Source organism: Rhincodon typus, chromosome 32 (genome assembly GCF_021869965.1).
Source record: "Rhincodon typus isolate 14 chromosome 32, sRhiTyp1.1, whole genome shotgun sequence".
Classification (NCBI taxonomy): Eukaryota; Metazoa; Chordata; class Chondrichthyes; order Orectolobiformes; family Rhincodontidae; genus Rhincodon; species Rhincodon typus.
This window is the reverse complement of record NC_063363.1, coordinates 14,910,141-14,932,441: the sequence shown is the minus strand read 5'-3', so window position 1 is coordinate 14,932,441 and position 22,301 is coordinate 14,910,141. Positions and strand designations below refer to the sequence as shown.

Below are 22,301 nucleotides of genomic sequence, written 5' to 3'. Positions count from 1 at the left end.
TGAAATCTCCCACCCTAGGGAAAAGAAACCTACCATTCACCTTATCTATACCCCTCATGATTTTATAAACCTCTATAAATTCACCTCTCAACCTCCTATGCTTCAGTCAAAAAAAATCCCAGCCCATCCAGCCTGTCCTTACAACTCAAACCCTCCATTTGCTTCCAGGAACAAAGATGTTTTAATTCTGGAGTAACTCCTGTGGGATTTTTTTGACCCAATACCTCTTAGTTCTTGTAAAAGAAAAGAAGTAACTTGCATTTATACAACAATTTTCTTGACGGTAGGATATACCAATGTGCTTTGCAGCCAACAAAGAACCTTTTCTTTGAAATGTAGTAATTACTGTAATGTAGGAAACATGGCAGCCAATTTGAACACATCCACATCTCACAAATAGTAATATAATGATAACGAGGTAATCTGCTGGGCCAGGATACTTAGGAGAATTCTCTTGCATTTCTTCAAAATATAGCAATAGATCCAACGGAGGGGACACATAGAGTTTAACATTTCATTCAAGGGAAAATAAAGAAACAGCAACAGGATGATTTTATTTTTCCTCTATTCATTCACAGGATGAGGGTGTAGCTGGCTGGGCAGCATTTATTGCCCATCCCTAATTGCCCAGAGAACAGGTAAGCGTCAACCACATAGCTGTGGATCTGGAGTCACATGTAGGCCAGACCAGGTAAGGATGGCAGTTTCCTTCCCTAAAGGTCACATGTAGGTCAGACCAGGTCAGAATGGTGATTTCCTTCCCTAAATTACATTAGTGAACCAGATGGGTTTTTTCGAACAATCGATTCACAGTCATCATTAGATTCTTAATTCCAGATATATATTGAATTCAAATTCCACCATCTGCCATGGCGGGATTCAAACACGGGTCCCCAGAACATTATCTGGGTCTCTGGATTAACAGTCCAGCAATAATACCACTAGGTCATCATGTCCCATCAATCCCTGTATATTTACAATCCCTATATACCCATTCAAGGGTAATTTCTTAATTCCCTGACTGCTGCTAGTTGAGCCAATCAGCCACACTCTAATTGGACTTTGCACAATGGAAGTGAGATATACTCTCCACCTGACCCATTTAAAGGTAAAGTTACCATAGTCCTACCAGACAATAGGGCTGCTCTTCCATCAGGGAGAGACAACTGATGGTGCTTTAACCTGAGTATCACTAAACCTCAGGTGAGGGAAGAGGTTGGGAAAGAGGATCGTACATGGTAACCTCAGCCAATGCAGGAATTGAACCCATGTCGTTGGTATCATTTTGCATTTGTACACCAGCCATCCAGCCAACTGTGCTAACAGACCCCAAAAGCAATTACTGAGGATGAATTACCTTGAATGTATTTTGTGACACAGACAGACAAAAAAAAATGATGTTATGTGTGGAGAGAAAAGAAACACTGCAGAAACAGTTCAATAGCACCAGTCTTTATGTTTGTTTCCTTAATCTTTTTCTTCAGATTCTTCTGTTTCTTCATAGGGAGCACAGAGCAATGGGTTGACATATTTTAAAGGCTCTCACTCAATGCTTAAAAGCAATAAATTGTGGGAGAAAGTAAACTGGCTTTCTTCAGGCTCAAGGTATTTTACTGGAAAGGAAGATGTATCATCTTTCAGCAGTCCAAAGTATTGTGCACACCCATAAGCTGTTCAGCTACCGAGGAGCCATTCAGATAATTGTTGTCAGGGTGTTGGCCTTTAGCACCCACATCTGATTAAATTCCACAAAACAATCAGCAACGTGTTGCTTGCCAAATCTCACCTCCTGATATCTACAGCTTCCCCCACTGCTTGAACAAAGCAGCAGTGTAAGCACAAATTACAATGAGTTTCCATAACTTGCTTTTTAAAACTGAGGCAATACCTTCCACAGTCCTTAGTTTTAAAACAGTCCTCTTTCCATTTCAGTATTAAATTTTCCATCTGTTTTGACTCACCAAGTAAAACATTTTGGACAAGTCCATTTGAAAATGGGAAAATGTATTATTTTTCTATCTCCCCCTGACATTTCTAGAATTAAACTAAACAATACAGACAGCATCCCTTGCTACCCTGTATACTTAGCAGCTCATGGCTTGCTGTGTGTGATTTAAGTTGGTGTATCATACTGCTCTTTGTGGATTCAAACACCAGGACACTTTTCAAGACTTCAAAGTAAACAGAGGCTATAGTTATATACATACAATTCACAACTTCCAAGTTTTAATCATATGGTCTGACTAAGAAAGTGTTTTATTTTGTTCCTTTCACAAAAAATTGTTATCCTTCTGACTTTTATTACATACATTCCATTCATTGACTGGACACCAGTTAAGTTCCAAAATGTGTTGTTCAAAGTCAGTTGTGTGAGCAGAATTTAAACAGAGCATTTGCTGTTGCGGATCACAACCAAGCCACTACTTCTGCATGAAAAGTTACACAGGAAAGATCAGCGAGACAGTGAAAAAAACCCTACGTTCTAATTGTGGCTCCTTTTACTGACTTACAACAACAATTCCAGCCGCTTAAAGGACTGAATATACCAATATACAAACTAACATAGAATTAAGTTTTAATTACTTTCTTTAAACAAACAAATATTTATTTCCCACTCCGTGCCAATTCTGAGCTTTTTGTAAAAGATATTCCAACCCCTGTTTGGCTCTCCACTGTTTGTTCTGTCATGAAAATTCTTTCCTCTTTCACACACAGCTTACATAAATCTCCAATCCACATCCATTTCATTCTTCAACCTTGTGAATAGTTTTGGTTGACCATACGTCCATGTGGAGTTGAGCTTCAGGATTTGAAAGTGTCTTAGAGCAAATATCTCCCACAGTTTCCCTTGATATCTGTGAGGAGAGATGCGGAAGTCAGTGCACAGAGAATGCACAACATTGTCACCATCCCTAAGTCGAGCTAAGGAAATTGAAAGAGTGATATTTGACTTCTCCATAATGGGACCAGGATTTTCTTAGACCTGGAAGAAAGGGAAACAGACAAGGAACAGGATGAATGAAAATTGCGTTAAATTCATAAAGTACTTTTAACACAGACAAACATTCCAAAGTGGTTCATGTCATGTTAATAGTTTACATAGGACAGTGTGTGGGAAACCATCCAGGAATCCAATTGAATAATCATGTCAAAAACAAATAAGGGCATTAATGATGGTTTCAGCAACAGATGAGCTGAGGTAATGTGAAGTTGAACAATGTAATAGAGGTGATGAAAGGTGGTTTTAGTGATCATGTGAATATGATGTCTGAAGCTTGGCTTTAGATCCAATGTGACTCCAAGGTAATGAACAGACTTTTTGAATATTGGAATGATGAAACAATTTTAATGGGGGCTCAGGAATAAAGAGATCTGGTAGTATGTGCATAAGTCTTTGAAAGAATTTCAGAAGGCATATGGGATCTTGTCTTTGCAAATTCTGGTTTTGATTAGAAAAACAAGAAAAAGATGCTGAAACTTTCTAAATCTTTGATTTGGCCTTAGATGGAGCATCTTGGTACCACACTTCAGTAATGTCATTGTGACCAACAGCAGGTAGAGGGGAGATTTATTAGAATGGTGCCAAGGCTAAAGTTTTCAGTAATGTGGAAAATACTAGAGAAACTGGTCCTGCTTTTTTTCTAGTGCAGAGATTTAATTTATGGCAAGATTTAACAGAAGGAACTTGATAAAAGAAAATCTGGAGAAACTGTTTCCAGTGAAAGAAGGATTAATAAGCTGACAAAGACAGAGTTAAGATAATTGGCTGGAGAACGAGAGACAACATGAGGGGGGAAATTGTTACGCAACAAATTATTATGATCTGGAATGCGCTGCCTGAAAGAGCAGTAAAACCAGGTTCAATAGTAACTCTCAAAAGGGATTTCTACTTGAAAATGATACAATTTTAGACCTATGGGGAAAAAAAACGGAATGGACTAAATGGAGAGTTTTTAAACAGGTGGCTTAGACACAAATGGCTGAATGTTCTATATTACTGTATAACATTCCATGTCTTTACTCTGAGTTTAGGTATTTACGGTAATTATTGACCATACTTCCAAAATGTTAGGTTCACTGTTTTCCCTTGGGCCTATATGTGCAAATTTCACATAGAGACATCATACCTCCCTGCCACTTCCAGTAATCATTTGTTGACTACAGAGGATGGAAATGTACTGTCATTGAATCTCTATAAGTGTTAACTCTTACAATCCTCAGCACGTACTGAAGCTCGTCTCCTTTTTCTCACACAATATCCTGGACAATAAACATTAGAAATGAGAACAAACAACTTGACTTGTCATTGAGGCTGACTGGTAGACTTTCCTTGTAATGTTGCTTACTTGAAATCTGGCAATTTGGTTCCTATAACTTCCTTAATATTCAGATTTCAGTTGACAAGAGTTTTGAGTTTGCCATTTTAAAATATGCTACAGATAGATAAACAAACTGGGAGCGATTATAAATTAGTAAATTCATCTCAGGATTCAGAGGTGATTGGAAGTCATTAGACAAAATCTTGGATAGTTCGCATCCATCTGCATTCTGGAATGAGATTGTTCAGATTTCCCAAATAAACTGCAGCATTTCCTAAAACAGTTTTACTTCATTTTTTGGACTTTTTGTGGCCGCATTTTCAGCTTGTAGTATGTCATCAGTTTCCAGTTATGACTTTCCATTACATTGCTTCACTATTTGCTACACAGGATTAACATCTGTGATGCAATCACGGTAAGTTTACCAAGTGATAAGAATCAACCGATCACTGGAACTAACACCATTGATTTATATGTGTGTGAGTAATGGGATCAGTGAAGTTACGCAAGAAAGAAATCTTTTGCAGAGTATCTCTTTCCTGCCACGTTTTAGGTTGAACACATTGGTCCAACCTCTACTATTTTTCGGAATCCATGCATTTCACACATTTGCTCATGGAAACTTGCAAAATTATTATTCATTTTGTCTCCGGAAAAAGTGTATGAAATGTTTACTTGGAGACAAAGTTCAGGATTCCTACATTTCATAAAATATCAAACCATCAGCAACTAAGTGTGTTAAAGTAGAACGTTTACTGATTGAGAAGAATGAATTAAATTACAGTTTGGCACAACAATTGCTACTTAAGCAAAGAACACATAAGGAAATGCTTAACAAGTTTTTTTTAAATAGTAAGATTTACTATAATCATGGATCATTGAGCAGTCCAGATACTGAGTGACCCGAATATTTATCCTCTTATTTCTGTGGCACTCAGTGTGTGATATTAATTGCAAAGTATTTTCAAGTATGTGTCAGAAATTTCAGTTAGCTTTTAAATTTATTGTACGTTTTCAGACCCCCGACTATCACTGCCCCTGTAAAGTGGCTAATATGGGTATTTTACTGGCAAAAATATCTTGGCAAGCCTTTTGGAGTTGTTTAAGGATATAACAGAATCAAATGACAAGAAAACATTCATAGATTGATCTATACATCCTGATTGACTGTTATAACATTGGCAGATAATCAGCAATTGAGAGGGAGAAAGGGAGACATTTTCCATTTCTTGTCCATCTCCAACTTATTAACATCATATCCATCTCCTCTAGTCTTAGGCTTAAGGTCCATGTCAAGTAGATTGCTTCCATCTGTACCAACGTTCTCAACATTTGCAGAACCAGGTCAAGTCTCCAGTCCCCTAGTTAGGCTTTTATCTACAATCCATTCTTTCAAACTTCTATCCTGCTTAAGCTTCTGGGAGAAGTTCTTGACAAGAAAATCATTTCACCCTCCTTGAAATGCAAGAAACAAGAACAGCTTCTAATCCCTGATATATGTTGAGATAGCCAAGGCTCAGGCACAGGCACTACTATTGGAAAATGATACTCAAGATAGAGGAAATTTGGAGTTCATGTTCCTACTCAGGATGTAGCAACGTCTTCCAGTTAGTGAGCTGCTTCAACCTCATCTCCCAAACCTGTGATCTCTGCAATCTTGATGGACATGAGTGACAGAGGCAAGGGAGCACCATCATTTGCAAGTTCCCCTCCACATCTTGTATCATCCTTACAGATTGGGCCATTCCTCTCACAGGACTTTACAATGGGCTCACACAAAGTGATAAGGTCCTCAAATAGAATTTTTGGCCATTCCTCTGCTAACTTTGGCTCAAAGTGTCTCCCTAACATCAGTGAGTAATAATGTGGGCTGTGGTGAATCATCGAATCCCTACAGTGTGGAAGAAAGCCATTCAGCCCATCTAGTCTACGCCACCTCTCTGAAGAGCATTCCACCAAGCCCCACCCTATCCCTCTAGCTCTGCATTTCCCATGGCTAATCCACCTTATCTACACTATGGGCAATTTTAGCATGGCCAATCCACATAACCTGCATACATTTGGACTGTGGGAAGGAACCTATGCAGACAAAGGAAGAATATGCAAACTCCTCTTAGGCAGCCACCTAAAGCTGGAATCGAACTTGGGTCCCTGGCACTGGGAGGCAGCAGTGTTCACCACTGAGCCACCATGCCACGCATCACCATCTTCACAAGTTCAATTAGTGATAGACAATGAATGCAAGCCTTACCTGCATCCCATGAATAAAAGAAGGAATATATTTAGTGAAAATTGAACTCAGGTCTGAGGCCTGCAATGGTTGAATAACTTCTGATCATTGAGAGTGAGATTTCAATGTTCTGTATACACCAGGATGCAGTTCTCCACCCTGAAAAGTGAAAGAGGGAAATCTGTGGGCTGGCAATGCAAAAGGGAATAGCTGTAACATGCCTGTCCAATAAATATAAACTAACTGCAGAGGCATACTCCTCACTTTAGAAAGACCATGGTGCATCGTTTATGTTACCTTCAGTATGGAACTTTATTGAAATTTGGGTTTATCTAACCCACTTAATGACAACAAAATGAACCAGCTGTCGGTGAGAATCAACTACAACTAAGTAAGATGAGAGGATAATATTTGCAAAATAGAGTCAAAACTAAATTTATGTTAAAGTAAAAGCAAATCTAAATTTGGTTTTAGTTGGTCAGATGCAGCATGAAATCCACAAAGCACCAGGCAACAGCAGCCCAATTCCTTGCCAGATGATAAGATAAGCAGAGCAATTTTCTTCTACAAATCCACTGCGTAATGCTCCATAAACTTCAGCAAATCCATTATCCCAAATTTCATTTACTACTGTCAACAATTCCATAATCTACTCCATGGAAAAAAAAACTCTGCACTCAGATAGGAACTGCTTGTCCAAATATGAACAATACATTCCAAAGCAAAGAAGTCAAGTTCTAATAAGACGTCGTTCACGAATAAATATGAATTATGTTTCTGAAGAACTTTATTTTTATTCATTCACATGATGTGGGTGTCGCTGGCTAGCACATTTCAATTTTTTTTTCGAAAAGCAATCCTGTGTTTTGTAATTTTGTTTGTCTATTTTTCAAAAGCATAGGAAGGGCAAGTGTCAACAATCTCATCTTCAGAAAAACTGCTCACAGGCCCTTTTCCAAGGGAACCATAAAATTTCAATCCAATCGTCACACAGGACTTTCAAATCTACCTGCTCCTCTGTTGACGTAAATCACAGTGGGTCTCCTGATTTTTTAAAAATATTCAATTTACTTAAACCTTGAAGCTGCTCTGGACAGTTAAGTTTTCGTATTTTATCTACAATATCTTCTTGTAACAAGTGCAAGGCTTGTCCCCAGGTGTGTATATTACTGGCAACCAGGGACTGGGCTAATTTCTAACATATCTCATATAATATTTCTTTGATTTACATTTGGGCAGTTTGATCATTCATAATTGTGTTACTGGTTACACTACCTCTTCATTTCTCCTCTCTCCACACATCCAAGTCATGAATACCTGAATGTACCAGGACTCATCAAGCTGAAACCAGTTACTGTGCTGAAGGACACCTGATCCAAACTACTAAAAATGCTCTACTTGCAGACCATCTAACTCCACTTATTCAACTAAAATAGTTTAGTTCTATGTAGGCAAAAAAGAGGCTTAAGGAACCCCAACTAAAGAAGTGGAAATATTGGAGCTTAACCAGGTAAAAGCATTAGCTAACCAAAGTAAAATGTTTACATTTCAAATCGAGAATTATTTTTAAAAGAGGGCTAAGTCTTTTCCCTGGAGAGCAACCCGGGTCATTAAATATTTTTAAGGCAATTACTCATTAATTCTTGGCCAATAATGGATTCAATGGTTATCAGGGTAGGGAGGAATTTGAAGTTGAGGCAACAATCAGATCAATCGCGATTTTATTAGGCTAGAAGGGCAGAATGGCCTATTCCTGCTCCTAAGTTTAATGTTGATAAACCCCCATTGCTTATCCAGCTAACAATAACATGCATCCTTAGGACATTGGCTTGCAGAAATATTTTAACCAAGTCACAGGATTCCTAATTTCTCAGGCTTCTCTACCTCAGATTTCAGTTGTGAGTAACACTGATCACTTAAGAATAATGCCTATGGGGAGTTTTTTTTTTATTCATTCAATAAATGGGCATTGCCCTAATTGCCCAGAGGGCAGTTGAGAGTCAACCACATTGCAGTGGGTCTAGAGTCATATATAGGCCAGACTAGATAAGGATGGCAGTTTCCTACCCTAAAGGAAATTAGTGAACCAGATGGGCTTTTACAACAATCAGCAACAGATTCATGGTCATCATCAGACTCTTAATTCCAGATTCTTTTATTTTAATTGAATTCAAATTCCATCATCTGCCATGGTGGAATTCAAACCCCAGGTCCCCAGAACATTACATTAACAGTCCAGTGATAATACCACTAGGCCATTGCCTCCCCCTTGCAGCATGATGTACTGCAAAGAATTCCCTTGGTTCTGAAGAAAGGAACGAGGTCTTTAAGTCAGTCTAAAGAGTCAAAGGCTCCAGCTCAGAAACAGGCTTTTGAACATTCACTTCATGAACTCCAGGTGCCAAACGCTTCTCAGAGATGAAGAACTCAATTCACTTTTAACACTGACAGTGAACTTCTGCCACATTACCACCACAGATTGGATGCGTCACACATCTTATGGGATAGGAGCTTTATTGTTGGTGAAGAGTTCCAGGAACAATGGCTTGCTTTGCTATGTGTTTTCAAAATGAGATCCTGATCACATGAGCACACATTATCACAGCTCTTCTGTGGCTGACAGCCTAAGTCTAAGAGCTTCCTTATGAGCAATAGGATGGATATTCTGCAAGGTGAAAGAGCTGTACATGTCAAATTGCTTTGTTCTAGTCATCTTGGTCATTACTGTACACCTCAAAGACAGCAGTTGTTCAAGAAGACAGCTGACTACCACTTTCTCTGGGGCAACATTGGGGCAATAAATGCTCACCTAACATCCAAACCCCATTGATAAATTATTAAAAATAACACTTCTGTGATTCTATTGATGAACTTTCTTGGTCCCTTGTTGGTGACCTGGGAGGCCAGATCTTCGAAAATAAGCGCTGCAGTAGGATGGCTTGACCATGCATTCCAATTGACGGGCAACTCTTTCAGGATTGGCTACCTACCCCTCGGAGGCGGGCATTTATGAAGTTTAAAGACCAAATTAAGATTGATTTTGCCAGCTCTCCAGTTGGTGGTGCGGCATGCACCTTGTGTAGAGACTGCCAGCTCAATGGCTGTAGCCTATTTATAGCAAATCAGGAGGTCCTTCTCAACTGGAAGTTTCATGCACCAAAGTAGGTGCTACTCCAATTCAGAAAGGTTACGCCCGCAGCACAACAGATTCTCCTGGAGGAATAAAAGCAAAGAGAGAAATTGCTGGTGAAACTCAATAGGTCTGGCAGCATCTGTGGAAAGAAAGCACAGTTAATATTTCAAGACTAGTTACCCTTCAGAACTACCATGGGGCAGCATGGTGGCTCAGTGGTTAGCACTACTGCCTCACAGCGCCAGGGACCCCAGTTCGATTCCACCCTCAAGTGACTGCCTGTGTGGAGTTTGCACATTCTCCCCGTGTCTGCATGGGTTTCCTTCGGGTGCTCCGGTTTCCTCCCACAGTCCAAAGATGTGCATATTAATCAAATTGGCCATGCTAAATTGCCCATAGTGTCCGGGATGTGCAGGCCAGGTGGGTTAGCCACGGAGATACAGGGTTACATGGATAAGCTAGGAAGGTGGGCCTGGGTAGGATGCTCTTCAGAGACTCGGTGTGGACCCAATGGGCTCAAAGAGCTGCTTCCACACTGCAAAAATTCTATGAATTTAAAAGGTTTTATCACAGTTCAAAACCTTTAGCCAATTTTTAGGCAAGTACCAGACCCTTTTTTGGCTGCATCAACAGGTAATCTAATCCCCATTTAATTTCTCCGAAATTCATCAACAAGTGGAATGTTTCTGGGATAGTAGGAACTGCAGATGCTGGAGAATCTGAGACAACAAGGTGCAGAGCTGGATGAACACAGCAGGCCAAGCAGCATCATAGGAGCAGAAAGGCTGACATTTCGGGCCTAGACCCTTCATCAGAAATGGGGGAGGGGAAGGGGGTTCTGAAATAAATAGGGAGAGAGTGGGAGGCGGATAGAAGATGGATAGAGGAGAGGACACGTGGAGAGGAAACAAACAGGTTGAAGAGGCGGGGATGGAGCCAGTAAAGGTGAGTGTAGGTGTGGAGTTAGGGAGGGGATAGGTCAGTCCAGGGAGGACGGACAGGTCAAGGGGGCGGGATGAGGTTAGTAGGTAGGAGATGGGGGTGCGGCTTGAGGTGGGAGGAGGGGATAGGTGGGAGGAAGAACAGGTTAGGGAGGTGGGGACGAGCTGGACTGGTTTTGGGATGCGGTAGGGGGAGGGGAGATTTTGAAGCTGGTGAAATCCACATTGATACCATTGGGCTGCAGGGTTCCCAAGCGGAATATGAGTTGCTGTTCCTGCAACCTTCGGGTGGCATCGTTGTGGCACTGCAGAAGGCCCAGGATGGACATGTCGTCTGAGGAATGGGAGGAGGAGTTGAAATGGTTCGCGACTGGGAGGTGCAGTTGTTTATTGCGAACCGAGCGAAGGTGTTCTGCAAAGCGGTCCCCGAGCCTCCGCTTGGTTTCCCCGATGTAGAGGAGGCCACAACGGGTACAGCGGATGCAGTATACCACATTGGCAGATGTGCAGGTGAACATCTGCTTGATGTGGAAAGTCTTCTTGGGGCCTGGGATGGGGGTGAGGGAGGAGGTATGGGGTTAGGTGTAGCACTTCCTGCGGTAGCAGGGTAAAGTGCCGGGTGTGGTGGGGCTGGAGGGGAGTTTGGAGCGGATAAGGGAGTCACGGAGAGAGTGGTCCCTCCGGAAAGCAGATAAAGGTGGGGAGGGAAAGATATCTTTGGTGGTGGGGTCGGATTGCAGATGGCGGAAGTGTCGGAGGATGATGCGTTGGATCCAGAGGTTGGTGGGGTGGTATGTGAGGACGAGGGGGATTCTTTTCTGGGATATGCTTTTAGGAGTTTAATTTAAAGACAAGTTCAAATCTACGGAGACTGAAATGGCTGAATTCAAAGTTCACAAAACTCAAGAAAGGAAAAGGGAACTGTTTACTATATCGATTCATTTCTGTCCATCTTCTCCTTGGTTCCTGGCTTCTAATCTAACTCCAACACTTAATAATAGACCAAAGAATAGATAAAACCTTCAGAGAGCTGTATATGTATGTATATACACACATGAATGCACTTAAAATTAGCAAGAGTGTTTTAACCATGATTTATGCATTGAACTAAATGCCTAGTTTGTCTCCTTATACAACATGAACAGTAGAAAGATCTCTTACTGTCTGTAGCAAATTTGTGGATGTGGCATTTTTGTTTTGTTTGTTTTTAAGAAGACTTCTGGATCCAATCAGTACAACACAAATGAAAATGTAACATTTTTCATTTCCAAGGCATGACTTTTAAAGTGCCTTGGCCTTAAAAGGAAATTCAAATGCAGCTAACAATCGCAAGGTCAGGGCCAAAATAAAAGTTTGCAGTGTTCTTTGTACAACAGTGAGTCTGTGCCATTTGCTAGAAAATTGTTTTAAAGTTGCTTCACGACAACCTAATAAACTTTATCCAATTTGCTCCTTTCCAACACATTCTACCATGAATTTGAAATGAATGGGAACAGAAGAGAGCAGTGAAAAAGCTGAATCCCACCTGTTCAGGACAAAATGAAGTTTAAAACTCCAATACGGTACTAACAGACTGCCACTGTTGAAAGTGCTGTCATTTAAATGAGACTTAAATTGAGATCCTGTCAGCTTGCATGACACTAAATCAAAGGACAGCAGCTGAGTTATCCCTCATGTCCTAACCACTACTTACCTCTCAATATCATAAAAAGCAGATGACTTGTTTGTTATCACTGCTGTTTTTTGTGCATGATTGGGCTACCCCTATTCCTACATTTCAAAAGTATTTAAGTAATTGTAAAGAGGCTCGAGACATCCAGTCGTCATGAAAAGTGTGAAATAAATTTCTTACATTCTTATCTCTCATAGATTCACATTATATTGGCATTGCTTCATTTGGAAAACTAAGTGTTCCTTGTACTGTTACATTCTGTCACAGACGAAATGACTTGTGGGCCTTTTAATTAAATTGCACCAGTAAGCATCATCTGGAAAATAAATTAAATGGAATCCAATATAAGAATGTAGTGCACATGCTGGGGGTTATAGAACTGTCAGTAAATCTCAGAAGAAGAACAATGTGCTCCAACGTACTCTTTGCTACCAGCCCTTATTCCAAACTATTAACTAATCAAGTAACTTTCCATAAATTTGTCGGTTGGCAGACCCCAAGTTAAGTTGTACTTCAGGAGGTCTGATTTAAATTAGCTGGTCAGAAAGAAAATGAGATGCTCAGGGTTTTATTATTTCCTTTTGATCAGAAATAACGCCTCCGAATGGTAAAGAGTTAAAAAGGGAAGCCATTCCTAACTAAATACCTGTCTCGTAGCATTAGTCTATGTTGCTGGGAAGAGATCAATTATCATTCTATTCCTTCAACATTCATTTTTCAAATGAATTTTGGTCTGGAAAATTCAAGAGACATAAGATCATAAAATTTACTCTTCACTGAGAGACACTGCATCCAATTGAAATCCATTAGAATTCAATGCTTTTTAGACTCGAGGAATTTTTAAAACCCTATGGAGTGAACTGCACCATTGCACAAGTTAAACAAACAAGCTGGCTGTGGTAAAATGTAACAAGTTGAAAATAAAAAGTAATAAGCATTAAGTTGCACTGAATATTAATCACTTTAAAACCATCTACATCACTTCACATCAGGAAATAATTTTGTTCTGAGAAGTATTAGGCCTTGTCACTCAGAATAATCACTTTGGCATAAGAGTCAAATAACAATTCCTGTTCATTTTTCACTTCTTGACTGAGTGCACTAATCCTTAAAAGACTCTTTTCCCGACTGTTTTCCATTTGCGGCTCATGAATTTGATCAGTTTTGAGTTCCTGCTTGGTGAGATTTAGAAAATTAGAGGCTGGCACGTAGAGCCATAATCCAAGCCTTAGCCTTGAAGTTCTAGGGCTTTTAATTGTTGATAAAATGAACCACATAAAGACTGGGTCAGCATTCAAGGAAGTACCAATTTAGCCTTCAGAAAATACGCTATCTACTTTCCACAGCTCCTAATATTTTCTTGATTCGGATAATGTGCATCTCCAATTAATAAACTAAAACCTTAGTGATCAACTACACCTCGATTCAGGACAGTTTATGACAAATATGATAGATTATGCATGCAGGCAGATGTTTTGTACTTTGTCTTTAGTTACTTTATTATTTAGATTTGCCTTCCTCAGCATGTCTAGTTAGTGGGTAGTTAACTTATACAGGGCTTGTTGGTAGGGATTTCCTACTACTTTTAGTCATCCTAGACTGAAGGGCCAATGGCCAAGAAATGAGCTATGGTTCCAGTTCCAGATTATTCCGGTGATCTCTTGAAGCAAACATTAAGAGCAGGACTAACCTTGTTAAAGAGCATCAGCGAGGTTCAAACTTTAACAATGGCTTCTTGGGTGGGATTGGAGTGATCTCATGGAACTGTGTTATGGCCAGCAATCAGTGCTCTCAGGAGAGCCTGTGAGAAAGAGCTGCCAAGGAGAAAAACATCATTTGTGCTTTCTGGACTTGTGAACACTAACGAGCTCTAGGAATGCGGTTTAGGCCAGCTCAAAGGTGCATTGTTTTACATAGGAAAGAGCATTAGTGCACATGGCCCTGCACAAAGATCATAGGTATGCAACTAAATGACAACATGAGGACAGTGTCAGAGACAAGTTCACTCCAACTGAGTGTCTTTCTCTGGTGACCCCAATTTCAATGCCGCATCACCTTACTCCATAAGATGGAAATCGTCATGAACAATGCTGAACTTCCCCTTTCTACAACTTACACTTGCTCGGCCACTTGCAGCCAGTGTTCTTCAGATTAGTGGACTTGTGGAACACAAGCAACAAAGCAATCCAACAGTTTGTCGCTGAATCAACCACAGAGGCCCCTGCCTCCAATCTCCCTCACATAGGGTACCTGCTCCACAAGTGAGAGATAAGGGTCAACCTGAAATGCAGAACAATATCATATTATTGAATGCATCACATCACATCAACCTGCCAGTAGGAAGCAGCAGCCTCTCTTTTTCTCCACTTGGCACTGGAGGAGGTCATCAACTGGATAACCAAACTAGATATCCCATTATAGGCAATCCCAATCATGCAAAAGTACTATGCATAGAGTGCAATGAGGTTTACTTGAGACCATCCTTTTGAGCCCATCAATAGAATTATTACATAATTTCAGAAATGCACAATATATTTTAATATATGTTAGATAGACGGATCATTTAAAACTGCATTTCTTTTCTTTTATAAAAAAGAGAATTTTTTTCTCATACTAAATGAAATGAGGCAATGCAGCCTAAAATATCTTTTTTGAACTTTACTGGAACTACTAAAGACCCACCATGACAGCAATAAGCATATCTGGTTCCATTTCCCCCACCTGATACATTATATAAGGAAAATAAAGCAGCACCCACTCCTGGCTGTTTTTTGGTACCACCACAACCCAGAGCCGAACAACCCCACCCCAATATACTTACTTTGCTTCTATCAATCAACTATCCCATAATACTTCACTCCATAATCACTAGCTACCCATCATCCACCTCCCCCTAGCCTGCTCCTCTGTCCCCTCTGATTCACTTACCTCACATATAGTAACCTTCAGCCCATGGGCTTTGAGGCTATGCCAGCTCCAATTATTAACAGAACAAAGTCCCCACATCTGGGATGCTTCAGGTTTTATCCCCCAAGCTTAAGGAATATACCTGTACGGTCAGAAATCTTTCATTATATTCAGCATAATGTTTTGCTGGTTAGAAGCATGCTGATATTCTGCATTCTTGATGGGACATTAGATAAAGAATTGGCTAAAGATGTACTTGTTTTGAAAAATCAGAAGGTATAATGAGAGCATCTTGTTTCCTTTATCAGGAATACGAGTATTGAGTTCTTTATGCCAGTATGACTGCTCACATGTTTGGCCTCAGCTTGCTGTAATATGTTACATATGTATTGGACAGTTTAGAAATGAATACAAATGTGTAAAAACTAGGGCCAAATGTTGAGAAACAGTTCTTACCATCAACTGTTTTAGCATTTGTTTTTGAGTAATACCACACACTGTGAGGTATAATCATAGTCAATGACCTGGAGTCAATGTGAACTTAATCCATGACTGTGACAGAAATCTGTCCAAACATAATGCTCATGGTTAATATGGCTGGAGGGGGAGATCTTTTAAAATAAGATAAAGTGTCAACATTTTACAAATTTGTCACTCTACTTTGAGTTGAACTGGTCAAAGGAAGTGATTTGACTTCATGTTTAAAATATTATTTTGTTTAATTCAAAGACTTTTACAAACATGCTGTTGTTTGATCACAATATCTAACTTCTCTGCAATGAAAACTCTTGGACCCATTCGATTTTCAACCACTAATACTTCTTTGGGTAGAGTTATTTTCCAGGATCAAACTTCTGAGCTTATAATATTGAATATCATCATGGATAATATGCCACTGGGTTCAATTTATCCCTCCCAGAGGTTCAGCTGTCCCACACATTTACATCATTAATCAAACTAACTAAAAATAGCCCCTTCAATTATTGTCCACATCTGGCCTCTTATGAAGAGGTGATAATGAACTGCCTGCTTAAACTATTGCGTTTCATCTATATTAGTACATCCACAGTGCTAAAAAGTAGACATCCTGTGATGCTGCAGTAACAGCCCTCCTGTTGGGTCAGAAGCTCCAGGTTCAAGTCCTAGGTGAGGACTTGTTGGTAATGAACAGTGTGTTCTTACTCTGGCCAAACAGGTTGCTTGTCTGTGAATCCTTTCAAGTGCCTGATAGCAGAAGATAATATCTGGTGCATCTCTTTTATCAGCCAGCCTGTAAGTGGTCATGGAAAATTGCTTCATAATCGCCCATAAGTGTAGAAAAAGTCAATGGGAGTCCAACCTTTAACAGATGGAGAGAAAAGACAGTCAGAGTGAATAGATAGGAGGTTCCAAGATGTGATTCAGTGCCATTGAAGGAAAGTGCTATATTTCCAAATGAGAATGGTATGTGATTTGAAGGGGAACTTGTAGATGCCAGATACTGCTGCCAGATACACACTGTCCTTATTCTTCAAGGCCAGGGGCTGTGAGATGTCAGGGTGTCACCTGATGAGCAATTGATATTCTGAGCTCCTTCTGCAAATGTGACAGCAATGGGACAGTCCTGCGATTGGCTTCAAAGCCCCTCAACAAGCAAATGCATAATATTTTTTCTTGCCTTGGGCTTGTAAGCATTGTCTTAATGAATTCATCTCCAAGGTCCAATCATTGCTCACAGGACAATATGCAACATGCTAGGTGAAAAGAACATCGCTGCCTCTCTCCCAACAGCTAGTCTCCACCCTTACATCTCTACCCCATCCTCTCTCTGACTTCCCCATACAGATTTACCACCATCCCCCACTTTCACTCCAAGGTCATAGCAATTTTCCAGCTTCAAAATAGGGTGGGAAAACATTTGGAGAACACAGTTGTGGTTGGCAGAGGTCATGGATTTAGAAGGTGCATCAGAATTACTGGTCCATGATTAGTATAAAATTATTGGCCTTGATGGCTTGGAAAAACTAAAATTGTGAAATGGAATATGTTGACAGCAGTCGGAACTGAATGTGTAGAGAGAACCAAAGGGTTAACATTTGGGCTTGGATTCTTAATCAGTTTTGCAAGTAATGAAAATCATAGAACCGGTAAAGTATCCTAAATTACTGTTTAATATTTTTCAGTTGATCAAAACTTTGCCCTGCTATAAATAAAATTGAACAGCCGGTGTTGGTTTTGAATTTGATGTTGTGTCTTATGCATTGCTATTGTCTGGCTCAACTGAGATTCATCTTAGCCTTGTTATGAGAAGATAATTGGAATGTGTTCTCAGTTAACTGTCAATGAGGCCATGTAACGTTTCCCCACTAATGTCATTTGAAACCAATCTAGTTGAAGTAATTTTGAATTAAGTGAGATTTCAAACACATCTTTACTGGAAGAAAAAGAAACTGGCTCCATAGCCAGAGAATCTGAGGCTATTGTAATGTAATACCAAGAACAGCAACATTTGGGTTGCCTTTGTCAACATATGGACTAGATTTGTGTGAAATAGATTCCTAATACTTTACAGAAAGATATACATTTTAAGAAAATGAAAATTATTCAAGTTTATTTTAAGCAAATGAATGCAAAAAGCTTACCTGAGATCCTGGACTCTTTCTTTTATGGCCAAAGTGCTAACCTTTCACCTGCTACACACATATCAGCTACTGTTTTATCTTCATTTACTTCTTCAGTTTTTATTCTAAAGACACAATATTTGTCTGCATATTTGAACACATTTTTCTATTTCCTCAAGACAGGAAACTTTGTACACAATAATTCATTCAATGACGTCTTACAGATAAATCAATGTGAGTGGAGACCTTTGATTCACATATTTTGAGGAAATCTTTAATTACAGCATTGCACGCAATAACCTAAATAACTAAAGAAGTCAATGACGTCATTATATAGTAAAGCTGTAAAATGGGACATTTGATACTTTCACATGAAAGTTAATGAAAATTGCATCGGATCTGATACCATTAGCAGGAACATACTTTCACCAGATTACAGACTGAGTGATCACTTTGCTGAAAACATTCTCTCATTCCAGATAGGTGAACCTCAGTTTCTTGTTCCTATTTTCATCCCACTCCCACTTTGATCTCTCTCTGTCCTCAGCCCCTTTCACACTGTTCCAATGAAGTTCAACGCAAACTCAAAGAACAGCTCCTTCACTTTCAATTAGGCATTTTATAAACTTTGAGTCTCACATGAATTTCAACAACTTTAGATCATAACCATTACTCCCATTATCTCAGTAGGTAATGGATCCATTGTTGCTATTTCCATCTCCCTTTTGGGCCATCCCATCGTACCTTGTTGTTCAATTGCTACTCCTATTTTCCTTTACAAGATTATTCCTTCTTTTTATTTGATCCTACTACCACTGCAACACAAATCTTCCCTTTTTATTTTCTATTTCTCCAGCCAATTTTCCCTGGCTCCACATTTCTCAATTCCCACGTGTATTCCTATAACATCCACCTCTACCTTACCATCACTTCTCTCGATCCTTCCCCCTTCTTCTAAATTGTCAGACTGCTTTCTCAACATCCAGAAATGGATGAGCAGCGATTTCCTTAAACTAAGTTTTGGGAAGAGCTAGAAAATCCATTCACTATCAACTCCAGGCTTCTCCGGGGCAAGTATCTGAGGCTACACTAGACTTTTCATGACCACATGAAAGTTAATGAAAATTGCATTAGATTTGATATCATTAGCAGGAATATACTTTTGCCAGATTATAGACTGAGGGATCACTTTGCTGAAAAGCTAAGGTGCTATTCTTTGAGCTTGCACTGGTCTTCATTGGAACATGTGGAAGGGGCTGAGGACAGGTATGGTGCCATATTTGACCCTCAGATGAGCTTTAAACCATATATCTGAGTCATCTTCTAGACCACCTATTTCTACCTCCGCAATGTCACCTGATTACAATTCAGTGTCAGCTCATTTGATGCTGAAATTTTCACCCATGTCTTTGTTACCTCTAATCTGGAGTATTCCAAAGCAAGCCTGGCTGGTTGCACACTCCATAGATTTGAAGCTATTGGAGACTCTGTTGCCTGTGTCCTATTTCATTCCAATCATTGTTCACTCATTATCCCTATGCTCCTTCACATACATTGGCTCCTGGTTAAACAATGCCTCAATTTTAAAATATTTGTCCTTGATTTGAAAACATTGTACAGCCTCACCCTGTGCTATCTCTGTAGTCACCTACAGCCAGTCAATTCTCTACGTTTCTCTGACATCGGTCTATTCTGCAAGCCCAATTTCAATTGCTCAAAAGTTAATGGCTATGCTTTCAATCACTGAGGCCCTGCAATCTAGATATTCCTCCACTTGTTTATTCACCTTCAAAATGATCCTTAATCCTATTACATTTGAGCAAGCACCTGGGATAAGATCTTGTTCCACTGTCAAAACGTGCTTTGTAATAATCCTCTGTGACATTTTGTTATGTAAAGATGCATAAATACATGTTGATGTTACTCTTTAAATACTGTTAAATCTCTAGACTTCTTTTCTCTACCCAAAGTTCATCAACCTGAAATGTTAATACTGCTTCTCTCTCTACATCTGCATCCTGACCTGCTCAGTGTTTCCAGAATTTTCTGATTTTGTTTTTAACTTAACACCTTTGATAATTGATCATTTCATAGACAATTCTTTATGCAAAATGATGATGACACACATGATGTCAGAACTTTTGATGACTGTAGCTGAAAACATCTGAGGCCTTCTCTGTGGTTCAAGATCATCAAATCTTGTCATAAACACGGAATCCAGACCAGGCCCAAACACAAAGCAATGGAATATGTCATATCAGCCTTCAGGGCCTCCAGAAACCATTCACTCTTATTCCGGAGAGAAAAATACTTAAATCAACATTCAAATTCTTTACTTCTGAAACATATTTTGACAGAATGTTGGTTGAATTTCATGTAACAACAATCCTGCAAGAACAAAATTAATCAAGATTCAGCATGAATGACAAATTATTTCTATTAATTCTGCCCATGAAATATCTTAGAAATAAATTTGATCGTTCTGCCCCTTTGTCAAATTGTGATGTCCTCAAAGCAACCATAAGACTATAAGGTATAGGAGCAGATGCAGGCTATTTGGTCCATCAAGTCCACTCTGCCATTCAATGAAATGATGGCTGATTTGATAATCCTCAAATCCACTTTCCTGCCTTATCCACATAATCCTTGATTCTCATGATGATTAGGAATCTGTTTATCTCAGCCTTGAATATACTTAATGACTAAGGCCTCAGCGGTAAAGAATTCTACAGATACACTGTACTCTGAGAGATATAAAATACTTCTCGTTCTCAGTCTTAACTGAGCAACCCTTTATTCTGAGATGATGCCCTCTGTCCTAGACTCTCCCATGTGGGAAACAACTTCTCTGCATCTAGCATATCAAGTCCCTTAGAACCTTATATGTTTCAATAAGGTCTCCTCTCATCTATCTAAAATCCAGTCAGTGCTAGCCTAACCTATTCAAACGCTCTCATACAAAAAATCTTTCAATACTCAAGATAAGTCTTGTGAACCTTTTATGGACTGCCATGTATCTTACCTTAGATAATGGGACCAAAACTATTCACAGTATGCCAGCTGTGTTCTCATCAGTGCCTTGTATGGTTTTAGCAAGACCTCCCTATTATTCCCTTTGAAATAAAAACCAATATTCCACTTGCCTTCCCTATTATCCACCGAACTTGGATGCTAGCCCTTTGTGATTCAACAAACTAACTGTGCAATGAAATTGTTCATTGTACTTCAGCACTCCTAAAATATATGGTAGCAATTCTTTATCTTTTGCTTTTGGTCAATACTGCTACTTGCACATTGAGACACCAGTCTGAAATATCTCGGGCTCTGTGTGCCTGCACATACGTTGCCCCTGAAGCTGCTCGTTTCTTATCTCCAAGTAAGGGTTTTCAACTCTAAAATTCCTGTACATTGTAATTTCTGAAAAGCAGCTCTACAGTGTATTGTTCAAGACCTATCTCTTCTCAAGCTCATTGTAGACTGGTTTCTAATCCCTTACTCATATCGCAGTGATGTGATCAGTTAGATCACCATCATGATTTTCTTGAATCTGATTATATTACAGCCGCTACCATCAAATAGATCAAAAAATCTTACAGGGGAATCCTTCTTGCAATAAAATGATATCAGTGTGCAGTATTTTAATATTATTCTTATCTGAACATATTTTCAACAGCTCAAACAAAATTCCTCAATAACAGAAGATTTCTTTTGATGAATAGAATCTGATTTATGAATTTGCCCACTGAAGGGTAAATGCAAGTTTTCCCTTCCACTCTCTAATCTCTCTATTAAGTCATCCATGATTAGCAAAGATATCAAAATGGGAGCAAAAAAGGTGCCTGTTCCAAAATGACTCAACGTTCCCAAACAGAATCTTCCTCGTGGAGATCCTGAAAAGTAATGAATCATTGGATAATAGTTTTGTTTATACTGCAGTTTGCAGATATAAAATTGCATTTCTCATTGGAAGGCTATCCAAGTTATGCAAATTTCATTTTTCCTACAATAAGTTCAACCAGAGTTCTGCAGATTTATTCACACCAATAATAAAGAAAATAAATGTTATTTAGTCTTCAAATGCACTGAATTCATGTGGGTATCATGAAAGATGATTGTGCTTTCCTATAACATGGAAAGACCTCCAGAAACTGTCAAGTGGGAGTCCTGTCACAAGTATTCAAATCATAAGAACATAAATCATACCACTACTATGTTTTATAATAAATTGGAACCAGGTTCCATTGTCCAATTCACCAGCTGTTATAGAAAGAATTTGGTTCAAACATATTCATAAATCAAAATCATATAAAGTACATCTTGGTCCAACGCCTCAGCATAAGTTGGGAAGTGCGTAATATGCACACACCATGTGAAATCTAGTGGAGACAATGAGGCTCCCAACTACTGGCTGGAGCCAGTGAGAGCCCCACATTATCGCTAAGGAAGGCTTGGCAGATGTTGTCACATCCAGGCACTTGATAGATCTTCTTTCCTATGAA

At 39.4% G+C, this 22,301-nt stretch overlaps 1 long non-coding RNA gene across 1 annotated transcript; it reads right to left on the bottom strand.

Moving 5' to 3' along the window:
- Positions 1-2,334: 2,334 nt before the first annotated feature.
- Positions 2,335-15,371, bottom strand: LOC125486733. Its single transcript, XR_007265366.1, has 3 exons — positions 15,224-15,371; positions 14,412-14,575; positions 2,335-2,983 (listed from the first exon to the last, which is right to left on the bottom strand). It is a non-coding gene; the product is annotated as an uncharacterized LOC125486733 (long non-coding RNA).
- Positions 15,372-22,301: the final 6,930 nt, after the last annotated feature.